The sequence below is a fragment of the Stegostoma tigrinum genome, chromosome 15 (assembly GCF_030684315.1).
Source record: "Stegostoma tigrinum isolate sSteTig4 chromosome 15, sSteTig4.hap1, whole genome shotgun sequence".
Taxonomy (NCBI): domain Eukaryota; kingdom Metazoa; phylum Chordata; class Chondrichthyes; order Orectolobiformes; family Stegostomatidae; genus Stegostoma; species Stegostoma tigrinum.
In genome coordinates, this window is record NC_081368.1 from 14793305 (window position 1) to 14810068 (window position 16764).

At 41.6% G+C, this 16764-nt stretch overlaps 1 protein-coding gene across 1 annotated transcript in view; it reads right to left on the reverse strand.

Moving 5' to 3' along the window:
* mtm1 (myotubularin 1) overlaps nt 1-15895 on the reverse strand; it is a 130960-nt gene extending 115065 nt beyond the window's left edge. The window contains exon 1 of the mRNA XM_059651350.1: nt 15791-15895. The gene's annotated coding sequence lies outside the window, so the exon portion shown is untranslated. The remainder of the gene's footprint in view (nt 1-15790) is intronic.
* Between the last annotated feature and the right edge of the window lie 869 nt (nt 15896-16764).

Below are 16764 nucleotides of genomic sequence, written 5' to 3' on the forward strand. Positions count from 1 at the left end.
AAACTAATTTCTCTGGATTGAGGGCATAAGGATTTTGGTTTGTAGGTAATACTACCCCTTACATCAACATTGTGAACAACCAAAGGCACTTCTTCTGGTCTATTTACACAAAATGACTTAGATTTGTAGTTGTCTTTGTCAGTCACTTTGATAGTTTTCTGGAAGATAAAATATCAGGCTTCTAACCTTTTAAGCACTTCTGCATTATCCAATCTGATTTCTGAATGGTCAACCTCTGAATTTTCAAAGTTTTATTGATTCTACATTTAGTCAGATATTTTCATTTCACTCATTACTTTTTCACTACTGAAAATTCACTTTATTCCTGACAATCATCCTTGTCATAAGCTCCAAAATAATAACAAGACAAACTGACTGATCTTTCCCCGTTTGAAGGACTTGTTACCAAACTTACATCACCGAGTTTCTTTTCGTTTTGATACACTAACATAGAACAAAGAACAATACAGCACAGTACAGGCCCTTCAGCCCACGATGTTGTGCTGACCTATTATCCTATTGACTAAGATCAATCTACCCAGCATACCCTACATTTTACTATCCATGTGCCTATCCTAGAGTCGCTTAGAAGTCTCTAAAGTATCTGACTCCACCACAAATGCCAGCAACGCTTTCCACACGCCCACCACTCTGTGTGAAGAGACTACCTCTGACACCTCCCCTATAACTTCCTCTAATCACCCTAAAATGTTGCCTCCTCATAATAGTCATTTCCACCCTGGGAAAAAGTCTGACTATCCACTCTATCTATGCCTCTCATCACCTTGTAAACTTCTATCAACTCGTCTCTCATTCTTCTTCGCTCCAATGAAAAAAGCCCTAGCTCCCTCAACCTTTCCTCATAAGATCTGCCTTCCAGTCCAGGCAGCATCCTGGTAAATCTCCTCTGCATCCTCTCTAAAGCTTCCACATCTTTCCTGTAATGAGGGAACCTGAACTGAACACAATATTCCAAGTGTGGTCTAACTAGGGTGTCACAGAGCTGCAGCATAATCTCTCAGCTCTTAAACTCAATTCCCCTGCCAATGAAAGCCAACACACTAACGCCTTCTTTACAACCGTATCAACTTGGGTAGCAACTTTGAGGGATCTATGGGTGTGGACCCCAAGATTCCTTTGTTCCTCCACACTGTCGAGAATCCTGCCATTAACCCTGTATTGTGCATTCAAATTTGACCTTTCAAAATGAATCGCTTCACACTTTTCTGGGTTGAGTTCCATCTGTCACTTCTTTGCCCAACTCTGCCTCCTGTCAATGTCCCATTGGAACCTAGAAGAGCCCTCCATTCTGTCCACAACTCCACCAACCTTCGTGTCATCAGCAAACTTACTAACCCACCCTTCTGCTTCCTCATCCAAGTCATTTATAAAGTATCAGAAAGAGCAGACGTCCCAGAACAGATCCCTACAGAACACCACTGGTCACCAAGCTCCAGGTTGAATACTTTCCATCTACTACCACCCTCTGTCTGCTATTGGACAGCCAGTTTTGTATCCAAACAAATTTCCCTGAATCCCATGCCTCCTTACTTGCTGAAAGAGTCTACAGTGTGAAACTTTATCGAATGTTTTGCTAAAATCCATATACACCACATCCACTGCTCTACCTTTAATTGATGGGTTTTGAAGCATCCTCAAATAATTCAATAAGGCTTGTGAAGCATGACCTGCACTTCACAATGCCATGCTGTCTATTTCTAATCAAACAAAGTATATATGATTTGGAAAAATGATCTCTCAGAATCCTCTCCAATAATTTGCCCAGCACAGAAGACAGACTGACTGGTCTGTAATTTCCAGGATTATGTCTATTCCCTTTCTTGAACAATGCCACCTTCCAATCTTCTGATACTACCCCAGTGGACAACGAGGATGCAAAGATCATTGCCAAAGGGGCAGCAATCTCTTCCCTCGCTTACCGTAGCAACCTTGGGTATATCTCGTCTGGCCCAGGGGACTTATCTACGCTCATGTTTTTCAAAATTTCTAGCACATCATCCATCCTAACATCAACTTTTTCGAGCATGTCTGCCTGTTTCATGCTGTCCTCACAATTGTCAAGGTGCCTCTCACTGGTGAATACTAAAGCAAAGTACTCATTAAAGGACCTCTCCTACCTCCTCTGACACTGCACACAAGTTCCCTCCACTATCCCTGATTGAGCCTGCCCCCACTCTGGCCATCCACTTTTTCCTCACATAAGTACAGAAAGCTTTGGTGTTTTCTTTGATCCTACCCACCAAAGTTTTCTCATACACCCTTCTAGCTCTCTTAAGTCCATTCTTCAGTTCCTTCCTGGCCACCTTATAGACCTCTAGAGCCTTGTCCGATCCTTGCTTCCTCTACCTTAAGTAAGTTTCCTTCTTACTCTTGACGAGATGTTCAACAAGTCTTGTCATCCAAAGTTCCTTCACCTTACCATCCCTTCCTTGCCTCAGTGGGACAAACCTATCCAGTACTCGTAGCAACTGCTCCCTGAACAACCTCCACATTTCTATCATGCATTTCCCCGAGAACATGTGATCCCAACTGATGCTCCACAGGTTCTTGCCTAATAGCACTGTAATCACCCCCCTCCCCCAATTAAATACTTTCTCATACTGTCTGCTCCTGTCCCTCTCCATGACTACAGTAAAGGTCAGGGAGCTGGGAACTATCACCAAAATACTCTCCCACCCAGAGATCTGACACCTGACCTGATTCGTTGACAAGCACTAAATCCAAAGTGGCCACCCCTCTGACAGTCTATCTACATATTGAGTCAGAAATCCTTCCTGGACGTACCTGATAAACTCTACTCCATCCAAACTATTTGCACTTAGGAGGTTCCAGGTCTATATCAGGGAAGTTGAAGTCGCCCATGACGACAACCCTATTACTTCTGAACCTTTCCAAAATCTGTCTCCCAATCCATTTCTCAGTGTCTCTGTTGCTATTGGGGGATGGGGGGGGGGGGGGGGGGGGGGGGGGGGGGGGGGGGAAGAGAATATAGAAAATAACCAATAAGGTGACTGCTCCTTTCCTGTTTCTGACCTCAGTGAACAAACCCACCTCCACGATCTCCCCTTCTGCAGCTGAGATACCATCCCTGATTAGCGATGCCACTCCCCCATCTCTTTTACCTCCCTCCCTTTTTCCTTTTGAAACATCTATACGCTGGAACATCCAACAAACATTCCTGCCCATGTTATCCATGTGTCCATAATGGCCACAACATCGTAGTTCCAAGTACTGATCCATGCACTAGGTTTGTCACCCTTATTTCTGACATTTCTTGCATTGTAGTAAACACACCTCAACCAGACTGCAACTTTGCCCTATCAACTGCTTATCCTTCCTCAAGCTGTCTGTACACTGGCTACCTCATCCTCTGATCTATAGCTCCAGTTCCCAACCCCCTGCCATACTAGTTTAAACCCTCCCAAAGAGCTGTAGCAAAATTCCCGCCCAGGATATTGCTGCCCGTCCAGTTCAGGTGCAACCTGTCCTTCCTGCACAGGTCCCACCTTTCCCAGAAGGTATCCCAATGATCCACAAACCTGAAGCCCTCCCTCCTAAACCACCTCTGTAGCCACGTGTTCGGCTGCGCTCTCTCTCTCCACTTCTAGCCCACTAGCCCATGGCACTGGTAGTAATCCTGAGATAACTACTTTACTCATCCTGGTTTTCAGCTTTAACTCCCTATAATCACTTTTCAAGTCCTTATCCCGCTTCCTAGCTATGTCATTGGTACTGACGTGTACCACAACTTCTGTCTGCTCTCCCACCCCATTAAAAATCCTGAAGACTTGATCCGAGGCATCCCTGACCCTGGCACCCAGGAGACAACATACCATCTGGGAGTCTCATTCGGTACCACAGAATCTCCTGTCTGTTCTCTTAACCAGTAAATCTCCTATCACTACCACTCTCCTATTCTCCCCCTTCCCTTCTGAGCCACAGAGCCAGGCTCAGTGCCAAAGACCTGGCTGCTATGACTTTCCCCTGGTAGGCTGTTCTACCCAACAGTATCCAAAGCGGTATACTTATTATTGAGGGGAACAGCCACAGGGGATCCCAATGCTATCTGCCTATTCCCTTTCCCCCTCCTGACAGTCACCCAGCTACCTTTGTCCTATACCTTATAATTCCTTCTTATAATTTCTCTTTATCACTCACTCAGCCTCCCGAATGATCCAGAGTTCATCCAGCTCCAGCTCCAGTTCGAGTGAACCTTACTTACCATTATTTCTCAGACTGGAAACAATATTAATATCTTGATGCCAGACATAAAATTCAAACTTCAACCATTTTACTTGCTTTAGTTTTTATTGCTATTGAGTAGTCTTCAATGTTTTATGGCACTGCATGATTTGCTTATTTTCCATCAAACTTAAAACAAGCTGAAAACAGAGTGTCTGTGATTCAGTTTATCATTTTCTCTTTGACCAATTTCAGTGGTCTTCTCACCTCAGGTCCACATATCATTTCTAAAGGACCAAATTTCTCAAACACATTAGCAGCATCCTTAGTGGCAGACTTTAACCCAATCATTACAACATTCTAGACAATAGCTCTAATCATCATCTCCAAACTTTAATGCCATCCTTCCAATGCATCCTGAAACTGTGGATGATAAATCTATTTATTCACAACTTGTCAACATTTTTGAAAAATACTTGTGACATAAAATTTGAACCTTGATCTGATCGTCTTATTTCGAATAATCCATACATTATCAAAAAAAGTATTCAACTAAGGTTTTCACTGCCATTTTTGGAATATTTTATTCTGAAGGTGAAGATTTTATTCAGAAAATCTTGTTGAAACATTCCATAATTGTTAAAAGATAATGATTCTTGTTTGTGTTTTAAGATAAGTTTAATCTGGACATCAGGTTTTAAACCTAATTGATCATTGGAGTTTCGCCACTGTCTGACATGTCTGGAAACATGTTACCAAATCTTTATGTAATCCTGGCCAATAAAAACATTTTGGTATTCTAGTCAGCTTTGTCTAAATGTCTAAGTGGCCAGCCAGTAGAATTTTATGAAGTGATACAAGATGAAATTAACACCAAATAATCATTCTTCATTATCTGGTATTTTTGTTCATCTCCATTTCCTCATCAATATTTTGTCATTCAAGCAATAACGCCTGGATTACTGGTTCTGATTCACGTTTTGAGTAGGCTGTTTGATATAACTCTCCTTTCAGGCTACACTTGTCACATTTCAGTTAGGGAAGACAGGTTAAGCAAATCGGTCTCATTCTCTTCACTTTTAAAAAAATTTTTGAAAATTTATCCAATAACTGAATTTCCAAATGATCTTTTCTCATTGACTCTTAACATCTCATTCAAGTGACCCGAGGCCTCCTCACAAGAGAGTCAGGAAACAATACAGGATGTTTCTAATGCAGCATCTCAGTTTCTGGTACCTCGACAGTTTGTTCCACACCGTGACACCTACGCTTTTGGACCAGCCGGGGCATTTCGCATGGTAAAGTCAATTACTTCTGGAGGGATGTGCTTCATGTTCCAACTACAACTGTTCAATTTACTAAGTAATTCTTTAAATCAACTCTATGCAATAGGAATGCTTTGCAACACCTCCACTTAATATTTCCTTTATTACTCTAAAAGAGGAATGAAATCAACCAACATTAACTGACTTGCCACAGTGTGACTCAATATCTTTATTAAGTTACCTCTGATTTGCAGTGCAAGAAAATCTCTCTCCTTCTATATTTCTATTTAGTGCAAAGGCTTTAGGGAGTTAGGAGGTCAGTTACTCACTACAGTATTCGCACCCTCTGACCCACTGCATTTACATAGCGAGTCCAGATGAGTTTGTGGTCAATGGTAACCCACAGGATGTTGACAGTGAGGGATTCAATGACGCTAACACCACTGAATGTCAAGGGCCAGTGGAGAGATATTCACTTCTGGGAGATAGTCTTTACCTAGCACGAGTGTTACTTGTCACTTATCAGCATCGGCTGCATGAGTCTCCAAAGGCTGTGCGTGGTATACTGGGCTCAATCATCCTCAGCACTACTCTTTCTTTCTTTCCTTCATCTAAGCTCTTCTCTGGGCAATACTAATTTCCCCATTCTTTGGAGTTCAAGCTTTCTTAATTCCATCTCCTTTCCATTGCCCTTTTTAAAATTCATTTATTGGATGTTACCACGACAAGACATGCAGCATTTAATGCCCTTCCTAAATATCCTTGACAAGGTGGTGGCGAACTGCTTTCTTGAAATGCTGCAGCTCATTTGGTTTATATAACCCACAGTGCAAGTAGGGAGGGAATTACAGAATTTTAACTCAGCAATACTGAAGGAAATATACATCCAAGACAGGATTGCAGTGGCATCCCCAAGTATCTGTTGACACCTCATTTTCAACTATTCCTAGCTCTGCTCCTGATATGCTCTTGTGCACTCTACCATTGAACTCTGGTTCAGTGAAATGTATAATGAGGGCCAGGAAATTTCACATTGTGTTGAAGTACGATTAACCTGATGCCATGAGCGTTCATGAGGTCTGGAATCATTGCAGAGGACTCCTAGCACAACTCCCTACCAAGTGTATACCACTGTTCCACTACCTCTGCTGGATCTATCCTGCTACTGGGACAAGGCATACCTAGTGATGGTGACTGTTGTCTTGGATATTCTCGATAACGTACAATTCCATCAGAATGACTATTTCAGGATGTTACTTGGATTAGTCCGTGAGACAGTTCTCCCGTTTCTTGGCACTAGCCCCAGTTGTTAACATGGAGTGCTTTGCAGGATCAAAGTGATTGTTTCCGCCTTGTTGTCTCCAGTGCCTTAGTGAATACCAGGTGGTCCTTCCAGATTCATTCCATTTTTGAGGCCTTCTCCCAGTTGATGTTACCAAATAGTTTGCTACACCATTTCGAAAGGCAGTTAATAGTCAACCATACTGATTAGAATTACATTAAGATCAGACCAGGTAAAGTTACAGTTTCCTTCCCTAAAAGACTTTAGTGAATTAAATGGGCTCTTGACAACTAGCAATGGTTTCATGGTCACCATTAGCTCTATAAAGATTTGGTGAAAATTTTATTCTTATGCATTCAATATTTCTTTATATTTAATATTCAATATTCACATCCTTTACTAACTACTGTTATTCTGCTTTATTGCCTTGAAAGATCTGTACACGAACACCCAGGTCAGCAGTCCCTGCCAAAACTTTGAACTACGCCATACATTCCATGTTGCTTATCTCTAGTTCCTTTACCAAAAAGCACCAGATAATGACCATTTCTAACAAGCTAGAAAGTCTAACCACTTACTCTTAACTTCAACTGCATTTCCATAATTAAAATCGCCAACCAACAACATTCTAGAGGGATAAGCATTGACAAAACACTCCCACATTCCTTATATAAGGTCAAATACAGTGTAAAACTCCTTATACTTTTGTCCATTCTGTCTAGAGCCCAATTGTACTGTGTGGTTTTGAAGAATCTGATTACTGATTAATGTCAAAGTACAGACATTGTTCCAGATGAATTCTGAACAACGTACCACACAACTGAAGCATCGCTTTTCCACTTTTGCATTCCATTCACCCTTCACCCACTGGAGTGAAAAACCAACATCCCATAGATCGTAAGGGACTACTGGTTGTTACAAATGCAGCTGAAACTGCAAAAAAAATGATAAAATCAAGAGCAGAAAAGTAATGCCAGCTGTGCAGTTTAAAGAGAATAGAATTTGAAGTCAATTTCAAGGACCCAAGTAAAATCTCTAAAACATTAATGACACATATCCCACATACAGGGAAATAATTTAATACACAGCTTGCAGTCACAAACGAAATCTTCTCCCAAAGTAAACATCGCAAAACATTCAAAATAGAACTAAACATCATAATTTTGCCATCTCATGTGCTTGTTCTTTTCCTTGTTCCTCTTAACTGCCACAAATTTTCACTTTTATCTTTGGATTTTTGCAAAGTAATTTCATATCCATATACTCAATCTCATTTTTAACATCATTTTCAACTTTCTTACAAAAATACCCTTTCATTTTCATTTGCTGTAAATTTACGGATTTTCTCTCAAATTTTATCTCACTTCTAACTCAATTGGTAATACTCACAGAAGGCTGTTCTACTCCAGAGATTCAAATGCCAAATGCGGACTGATACTCCAGTGGCATCAGAGATTCTGTTTTTCAGGCGACATGTTAAACCACTCCTGCCGAATAGCATGCATACCATTTATAAGATGCATTGCAGAAATCTACCTCGTCTCCTTAGACAGTACCTTCCAATCCATAATCACTACCATCTAGAAGGCCAAGAATCACAAAAACGTGGGAACACTGTCACTTGCAAGTTTCCCTCCCAGCCATTCACTATCTTGACTTGGAAATACATCACTGTTCCTTCAATGTTACTCAGTCAAAATCCTGGAACTCCTTCCCTACAAGTACCATGGTTCACCTACGCCAAATAAACTTAGCAGTTCAAGAAGGCAGCTCACCACAACCTCAACAGCAACAAGGGATGGAAAGTAAACGCTGTCCCAAATTGTGACTCCCACATCCCATGAATGAATAAAAACAAACGATCTACTTATACTCCAAAAATTAGCTGCACGGTTATCCGACCATCAGTCACACAAACATCTCCTTTCCATCAACGTTCTGTTTTTTATTCCCCAATAAAGGTGCAGTCCTGGTGGTTATAAAACAACTGTATATGGACAGGAGCAAGGACACTGCTTTATTTTTCACTTATCATGGGTGAATTAGGACAGTTCCAGAACTCTGGTAACTCCAACTGAAATAAGGTAACTGTCCACAGATCAGTAAGCAATCTTGGAACCTTCACTATATATTTCAATACCACACCATACTTTGCAGTGAAGAGGACAATTCACTAAACTATTTCCAAATCATTTTGTGTTTCTCTGCACTGAATTTAATTTATCCTCTGTCCGCCCAAATTGAAAGTATATTCAAATTTCCCCTTAGGTTCAACTCTGTTGTCTACTATTTTCACAGCTTTCCAACATCTGCAAATTTAGCCACTGTCTACATCACTTCTAAAGTTACTAAAACAGATGAGAAACAAAAATAAATCTAAAGGTACCATTTTGGTAACATTCTCCTTGGTGGATGACGATGCCTATCCAACTACCTTTTAGCTTCTGTCATTCACTCCTATGTCAATTTTTTTTAAAAATTCTCTGATGCATGCTTTAATTCCAGCATTCCCCATTCCACAGCATGTGTCAAAACTCTTACTTAAAATGCAAGGACACCACATTCATTTAATTTAGCAGCTTCTTTTCTCATACCCTCAAAGAGGACTGTCAGTTTAGTTTGAAAAATCTCTCCATCATAAGCCTACATCAGTATGACTTTTGTTCAAATCTAGTTAAGAAGAGCTTCCAAAACTTCATCCGCAATGGCCAAACTCACTAGCCTACAGTTTTGCTTCCTCCTTTTTAATGAAAAAACAGGAGTGACATCTGCCATTCTCTAGTCCCCACGTAGCTCTCTGCTATTCAGAATGTGTTGCCAAAGAAGCCTTAAGTTACAACAATTAAACCTGAAGATGGTACAGACTGCACCAATGGTGAACCTAAGAAATGGAGGAGTAGGCAATTCAGCCCTTTGAGCCTACTTCTTCATTCAACACAATCATGGCTGATCTCACCTCGATCTGACTCCATGTTCATGCCTGGTCTCCATAACCCTTTAATCCATTACTTATTTAAAATTTGTCTATCCCCCTCTTAAACTTACTCAGTGTCCCAGCTTACACCACACTCTGGGGTAGTGAATGAAAGAAGTATTGGCTCAAAGGTAAGAAGCAAAGAGTAATGGTTGAAGATAACAAAGTGTGAAGCTGGATGAATACAGCAGGCCAAGCAGCATCTCAGAAGCACAAAAGCTGGCGTTTTCAGGCCTAGGCCCTTCATCAGAGAGGGGGATGGGGAGAGGGTTCTGAAATAAATAGGGAGAGACGGGTAGGTGGAGCAAAGATGGATAGAGGAGAAGATAGGTGGAGAGGAGAGTATAGGTGGGGAGGGGATAGGTCAGTCCGGGGAGGACAGACAGGTCAAGGAGGCGGGATGAGGTTGATCAGACAGGGAAGTGGACCGAGGATCGGCAAACAATTCAATACAGGTAGCATGAGGTGTTGCACTTTGGAAAGTCAAACTAAGGTAAGACTTGTACAGTAAAGGGTAAAGTCCTGCGGAGGGTTGTGGAACAGCAGGAGCTAAGAGTACAAGTGCACAGTTCATTGAAAGCTCCACTGGTAGACAGGGTAGTGAGGATGACATTTAGAATGCTGGACTTCATCGGTCAAGGCCATGAGTATAGGAGTTGGGACGTTACGTTACAGGTGTATAAGTCATTGGTGAGGCTGCAATTGGAGTACTGCGTACAGTTTTGGTAACTCCGCTATAGGAAAGACATAGTTAAACTGGAAAGTGTGCAATGAAGATTTATGAGGATGCTGCCAGGACTAGTAGGCCTGAGTTATATGGAAAGGTTGGCTTGGAGAGGACTTTAGTCTTTGGAATGTAGAATGAGGGGTGACCTTATTGAGGTGTATAAGGTCATGACAGATACAGATAGAATGAATGCATACAGTCTTTTTCCCAGGGATGGGGAATTGACAACTAGAGGGCATACATTTAAGGTCAGAGAGGAAAGATTTAAGGAGGACCTGACGGGCAACTTCTTCAAGCAGAGAGTAATGCATATACAAAATGGGGTGCCTGAGAAAGTGATCGAGGAAGGTACAAAAGCAAAATTTTAAAAACATCTGTGTAGGTACATGGAGGAAAGGGTTTAGAGGGATATGGGCCAAGTGCGGGCAACTGGAACTAGCTGAGTGGCCACAATGGTCAGCTTGGATTAGTCTGGGCCAAAGGGCCTGTTTTCATCCTGTATTATGTTATGACTCAGTAATTTCTAATTTCCGCATGAAGGGAATGAACGTTGAAGATGGCAGATGGAGTACCAAACAAGCAGGTTAATTTATCCTGGATATTGTTAAGCTTCTTGCATGCTTTTGGAGTTGCTTTCATTTAGGCAAGTGAAGAGTATTTGATCATGCATCTGATTTCTGCCTGGTAGATGGTGGACAGGCAGTGGGAAGACAAGCCAGGAATTACTCACCATAGAACTACTAGCCCCTCACCTGCGTAGCCATAGTACTAATGTGGTTGCTTCAGTTCAGTAGTCAACGGTCACTCCTATGTAAACTTAGGACAATTAAGGAGCATGGTTTGATTCTCATTTACTAGGTATGGTCACGCCTGACCATTTTGTGTATGTTGTTTGCCACATACCAGCCCAAGCCTGAGTACAGTCCAGGTCTTACAGCATTTGAACACAGACAGCTTCAATATCTGAGGTGTTGCAAAGTGGTGCCAAACATTGTGCAAACATCAAATGTATCTATCAGTGACCACGGATGAAACCAGCTGCACGATTGGGCCTAGGATACAAACCTGTGAACTCAAGGGCTCGTGACAGCAGCAGTATTCCTAACTCTGAGCCAGGAGACCCAGATTCAAGTCCCACCGACACCAGAGGTGAATAACAACACCTCTAAGTTAATTAGAAAAATATCCACCCTGAGGAACTCTTGCAGTGATGTCCTATGAATCAGCTGGTTATGGCTTTTGGGGGTTAATCAATGAGTTTTACCTTGATTCCTATTGATTTCAGTTTTGCAAAGGTTCCTTCGTGTCACATTCATAAAATTCTGTCTCGATGCCAAGGCATTCATCTTCACTTTCCCTCGTGTCCACTTCTTTTGTCAATTTGTTTAGACCAGAGGTTGAGTGGACTTGATGGATTCCAAGCTGTCAGTGTGCAGATTATTGTTGAGTATGTGCCACTAGATAGCACTGTCAAGAACCCATTCAACCACCTTGCTGATGATGGAGTACAGACTAATGGGACAGCAACTGGCCAAGTTGGATCTGTCCTGCTTTTGTGCATAAGGCATACTTGGCCAGTGCTCCACATTGCTTGGTAGATGCCAGCATTGTACATGTACTGAAAGCATTTACCTCAGGTTGCAGCTCATTCTGGAAGACGAGTCTTCAGTACTATTGCTGGAATGTTGTCAGGGCCCATAGCCTTTACTGTATCCAGTGAGTGGACTGTTTTTGTTATCAGAGTGAATTGAATTCAATTATTGCAAACATTACTGGAAATATAATCAACCATCAGCACCTTGGAAGAGAAAGGCCAGTTTTGACATTTCACTCATGTAGCTCTTACTCAGCACATAAATGATAAAAGTAAAACATATTAGTTAGATCTCAATACTGCTGTTAACTGAAAGCCAGGCTTCCACAATTTAAGGAGGAAGTGATCACTCCAAGCTAACAGATCGGAAACAAAGAAAAAGTACAAAGACTGGCTGGATAATACATCTTGCAATGCCCAGCAATTTTCCTAGAATTGTATAATTATTTTTGATTAAAGTCAAAGGGGATCACAGCATTCTTAGTTCTACCATCCCAGCAATAATACCTAAAATGTCACCCGCAAGAGGTGGGCATCACTAATACCAAATGACTACTGACAATCCAATAAAACTAAGTAATGGACAAGACAAAATAAGCCCAATTTTGATTTGTGTTTTTGTCAACAATGATATAGCTAATCACTGAAAGTGGCGCCTCAGGAGTACATAGATAGGAACAACATCAGGCTATTCAGCCACCTGTTACTTGGCCAGCAATAATCCAGAAATCTCAGTTTGCAAGTTCTCAACTGATCTTAAGGCTCAACATCTTTCATGGAATTTCCTCCACCTTTTGTGCGAAAAAGCAGAAGCAGAAAGCATTGCTGTAATGCTGAATGAATACTTTGCATCTGTCTTTACCAAAGAAAAAGATGCGACCAAAGCCTCAGTCTAAAAAATAACTTGGCACCAGACGGGCTAAAAAATTATAAAGAGGAAGTATGAGAAAGTTGACTGAGAGCAACTGAACAACAATTATGAAGAAAACCTAAAATTAATCTTATTAATTTGCATTAACTCATAAGGGAAAACGTGCACTTTATACAGCACCTTTCACGACCTCAGGACTTTCCAAAATTCTTCACAGTCAACAAAGCACTCAGTAAGGTCACTGTTGCAACTCAGGAAATTTGAACAACCAATTCGTACATAGCAAGGTCCCAAGCTGACTTAATGTCTGATCCAAAATAAAGCACAGCAACACTGCAGCACTCAATCAATGACTTTGTGCCTGGGCATCAATCCACAACCGTCTGAGTTAGGTATGAGATTGTTACTTATTGATCAATGGCTATCACTTTACAAAAACACACAATAACATAGAGCATCAAAGTTGAAAGCTTATTTTAAAGACACAATTCCACCTGCTATAGAATGAAACACTGCATACACCACAGTGTATCAGTGCACTGCAACAAATGGGAAGACCGAAGGTCTCAGTTCTACTTTCTGGACATGTCCACTAACTTTTAACACTGATTTAATCTATTTCATTTGTTACTCTTGTATTTGCTGCTCAATTGGTTAGTATTGACGACACACAATACACCACCAACGCAAAAGCATTGTGAAACAAAGTATTTGACAGTGACCTCTACAAAGTGATAGTATGATGAAGCGGCAGGAAAATTTAAGCATTTGAAGACAGAACTCTACAGGGAAGAGAAAATGAGAAAAATGTCATTTGTGCAATATTCCATGTTTAATCTGATCAGACTGTCAAAATCAGCCTCAATAATTTGCTGAATACTTTATTTTCAGAACAAGTCTTCAAGCCAATGGATTAAAGTTGCATAATCTCACAATATTCTCTATTTCAGCACAGCGAAATAGCACCCCAACTAATTTGGTTGAAAAATAAATAATCTTGCACAGGACACCAGAAAGCAAAAAGACCACAAGGTTGATCCTCACTCTGAATTGATTTAATTACTATCACATCTACTGAGGAACAGTGAAAAGTATTGTTTTATGTGATTTACAAGCAGATCGTACTATAAAACTGCATCAGGGTAACAGAACAGAGTGCTGGATACAAAGTTATAGCTGCTGAGGAGGTACAGAGGGAGATGAACATTAACATTAAAGAGGTCCATTCAAAAGTCTGACAACAACAGGGAAGAAGCTGTTCTTGAATCTGTTTGTACATGTATACAAACTTTTACAACTTCTGCCTGACAGAAGAGGTTGAAGGAGAGCATAACCAGGGCAGAAGTGCTTTCCTGATGCAGCAGGAAGTACAAAAGAAGTCAGTGGATGAAAGGGTGGTTTGCGTGATGGGGCTGTGTTCACAACTCTCTCTAGTTTCTTTCAATCTTGGGATGAGCATTGCCATAACATGCTGTGACGCATTCAGATCGGATGCTTTCTATGGTGCATCTATCAAAATTTGTAAGTGTCTTTAAGGACATGCTGAATTTCCTTTGTGTCCTGACAAAGTAGAGACACTGCTGTGCTTTCTTGACCGTAATGTCAACATGGGTGGATCAGGACAGATTGTTGGTGATTATCTCTCCCAGGAACTTGACAGTCTTGAGCACCTCCACCTTAACACAACTGATACAAACAGCGATAATGGGAACTGCAGATGCTGGAGATTCCAATATAATAAAATGTGAGGCTGGATGAACACAGCAGGCCAAGCAGCATCTCAGGAGCACAAAAGCTGACGTTTCGGGCCTAGACCCTTCATCAGAGAGCCACTGTGGCCTCCACTCCGCATGCTAAAGTCAATGACCAGCTCCTCCATTTTGCTGACATTAATGGAGAGATTGTTGTATATACACCATGCTGTTAAGCACTGTAATTTACCTGATCGCAACGCAACAATTGGTCTCAGTGCACAGGGGCCAAAGGGAAAATTAGCTAGATTTCCTGCTCCTGATCATTGTGATGTATGCACATATTTTGGATCAGGCAATTATTCAGTGATGCCTACCATGATGGAATAGCCCATTTCTGCATCCAAAGAATGGGTGAATGGGATACCAGCATCTGCTCCTGAGCACAGGAGAGATTTCATTCCAAAACTTACACACACCAATTTTTTTTAAAAAGCTTCAAGTCTTAAAGACTATCAAACAAAAAGAAAATCAAAGTAGCCAAAACTTGTTGGATCCTACAGATTGCAGAATGTAGGATACTAGTGCTTACCAAAGAAAGCTTTTATCAATCTTTAAATAAAATTCTGTTTCCCATTTTACCATGTTAAAATGCTGACAATTCATAGACCTATTCGTGCTTCAATGCATCATACTATTGTATTGATGGCAGGAAAAAGACAGTTTAAGAAAAAGCATAACTATAAAAGAACGAACATACGTTCATGCGGGTTGGTGGAGGGGGCAAGTAAATGCACCCTCAGGAAAAGAAAAGATATTGAATATTTCCTCACATTTCATAGAACTGCACCAGCTAGAGTTTAAAAGAGAAAAGTGGAGCGAGCACATATATCACAACTGAATAAAATAAGGGGATTCTTCACCCCTTAAATGCAGGCCCAGTTCTGGCATGGATTACTGCTTTGACGTGAACTGCCGCTAACTTTGACACCTGCCCAAATACAGTGAGGGAGAAGGTGATGCAGCCAGGGCCCAGCAAGGACTGAACCCCTTCAGTCCAGGCTCACAGCAGTGGCTCTGCCCTCTTTTAAACGCATTAGCCCTCAACAAAACACTATCTAATCAGTCGATAGGCCACCGAGGGAAGCATTCTGACAACAATAACAACGGAGAGTGACCATACCTGTTCTTGCCGACAGGGATCTTCACAACCCCACAGCCGCCCTCCTGCCTCCTTCAGTCAGTCACTCACTCACTCTCACTCACTCCACCTACTGCGTCACCTGACCCACCCCTCCCCCACACGGACAGCCGCACTGCGCAGGCGCCACTGCCGTGCGGCCCTCTGGGAGATGTAGTCCCCCCTAGCCAAGAGGCAGTCCCTTACTCCTCTGTTCTGATGGGAACAGCCTGGTTTGGCCTTTCATGGCACACGCTGTGGTGAGGGAACAGTTGCCGGCAATGTGCATTGCCAACACCACATTTCCTCCCTCCACTCCGAAATCCTCTGCATTTATTCAAATTGATCCACTTTCCATTTGTACCAGACTGAAAAGAAGAGGCTTCTGTCAATTTAGAGTCATACAGCATGAAATAGATGCTTCGGCCCAACTCATCCATGCCCACCAAGTTTTCCAAAATAAAGTAGTCCCATTTACATGTGTTTGGTCTATATCCCTCTAAATCTTTTCTATTCATGTACTTGTTCAAATGTCTTTTAAACGTTATAACTCTAACTGCACCCACTGCTTCCTCTGGCAGTTCATTTCCACATACGAAACACCCTCTGACTGAAAAAGTTGCCCCTCAGGTCCCTTTTAAATCTTTCTCCTCTCACCTTAAAAATATGTTCTCTATACTCTTCTGCCTTTGCTATTCACCTTCTCTGTGCTCATCCTGAATTATAAACATCTGTAAGGTCGCTCCTCAACTGTCTATGCTCTGGTGAAAAATGTCCCAGCCTATCCAGCCTTTCCTTATAGCTGAAACCCTCCCATTCCAGTGGCATCCTTGTAAATCTTTTCTGCACTCTCTCCAATTTAATAATATTCTTCCTATAGCAGGGTGACCAGAACCGTACACAGTACTCCAAAAGTGGCCTCCAGTACGACTTCAACATGATGTCCCACCTCGCATGTTCAATGGTCTGAGCAATGG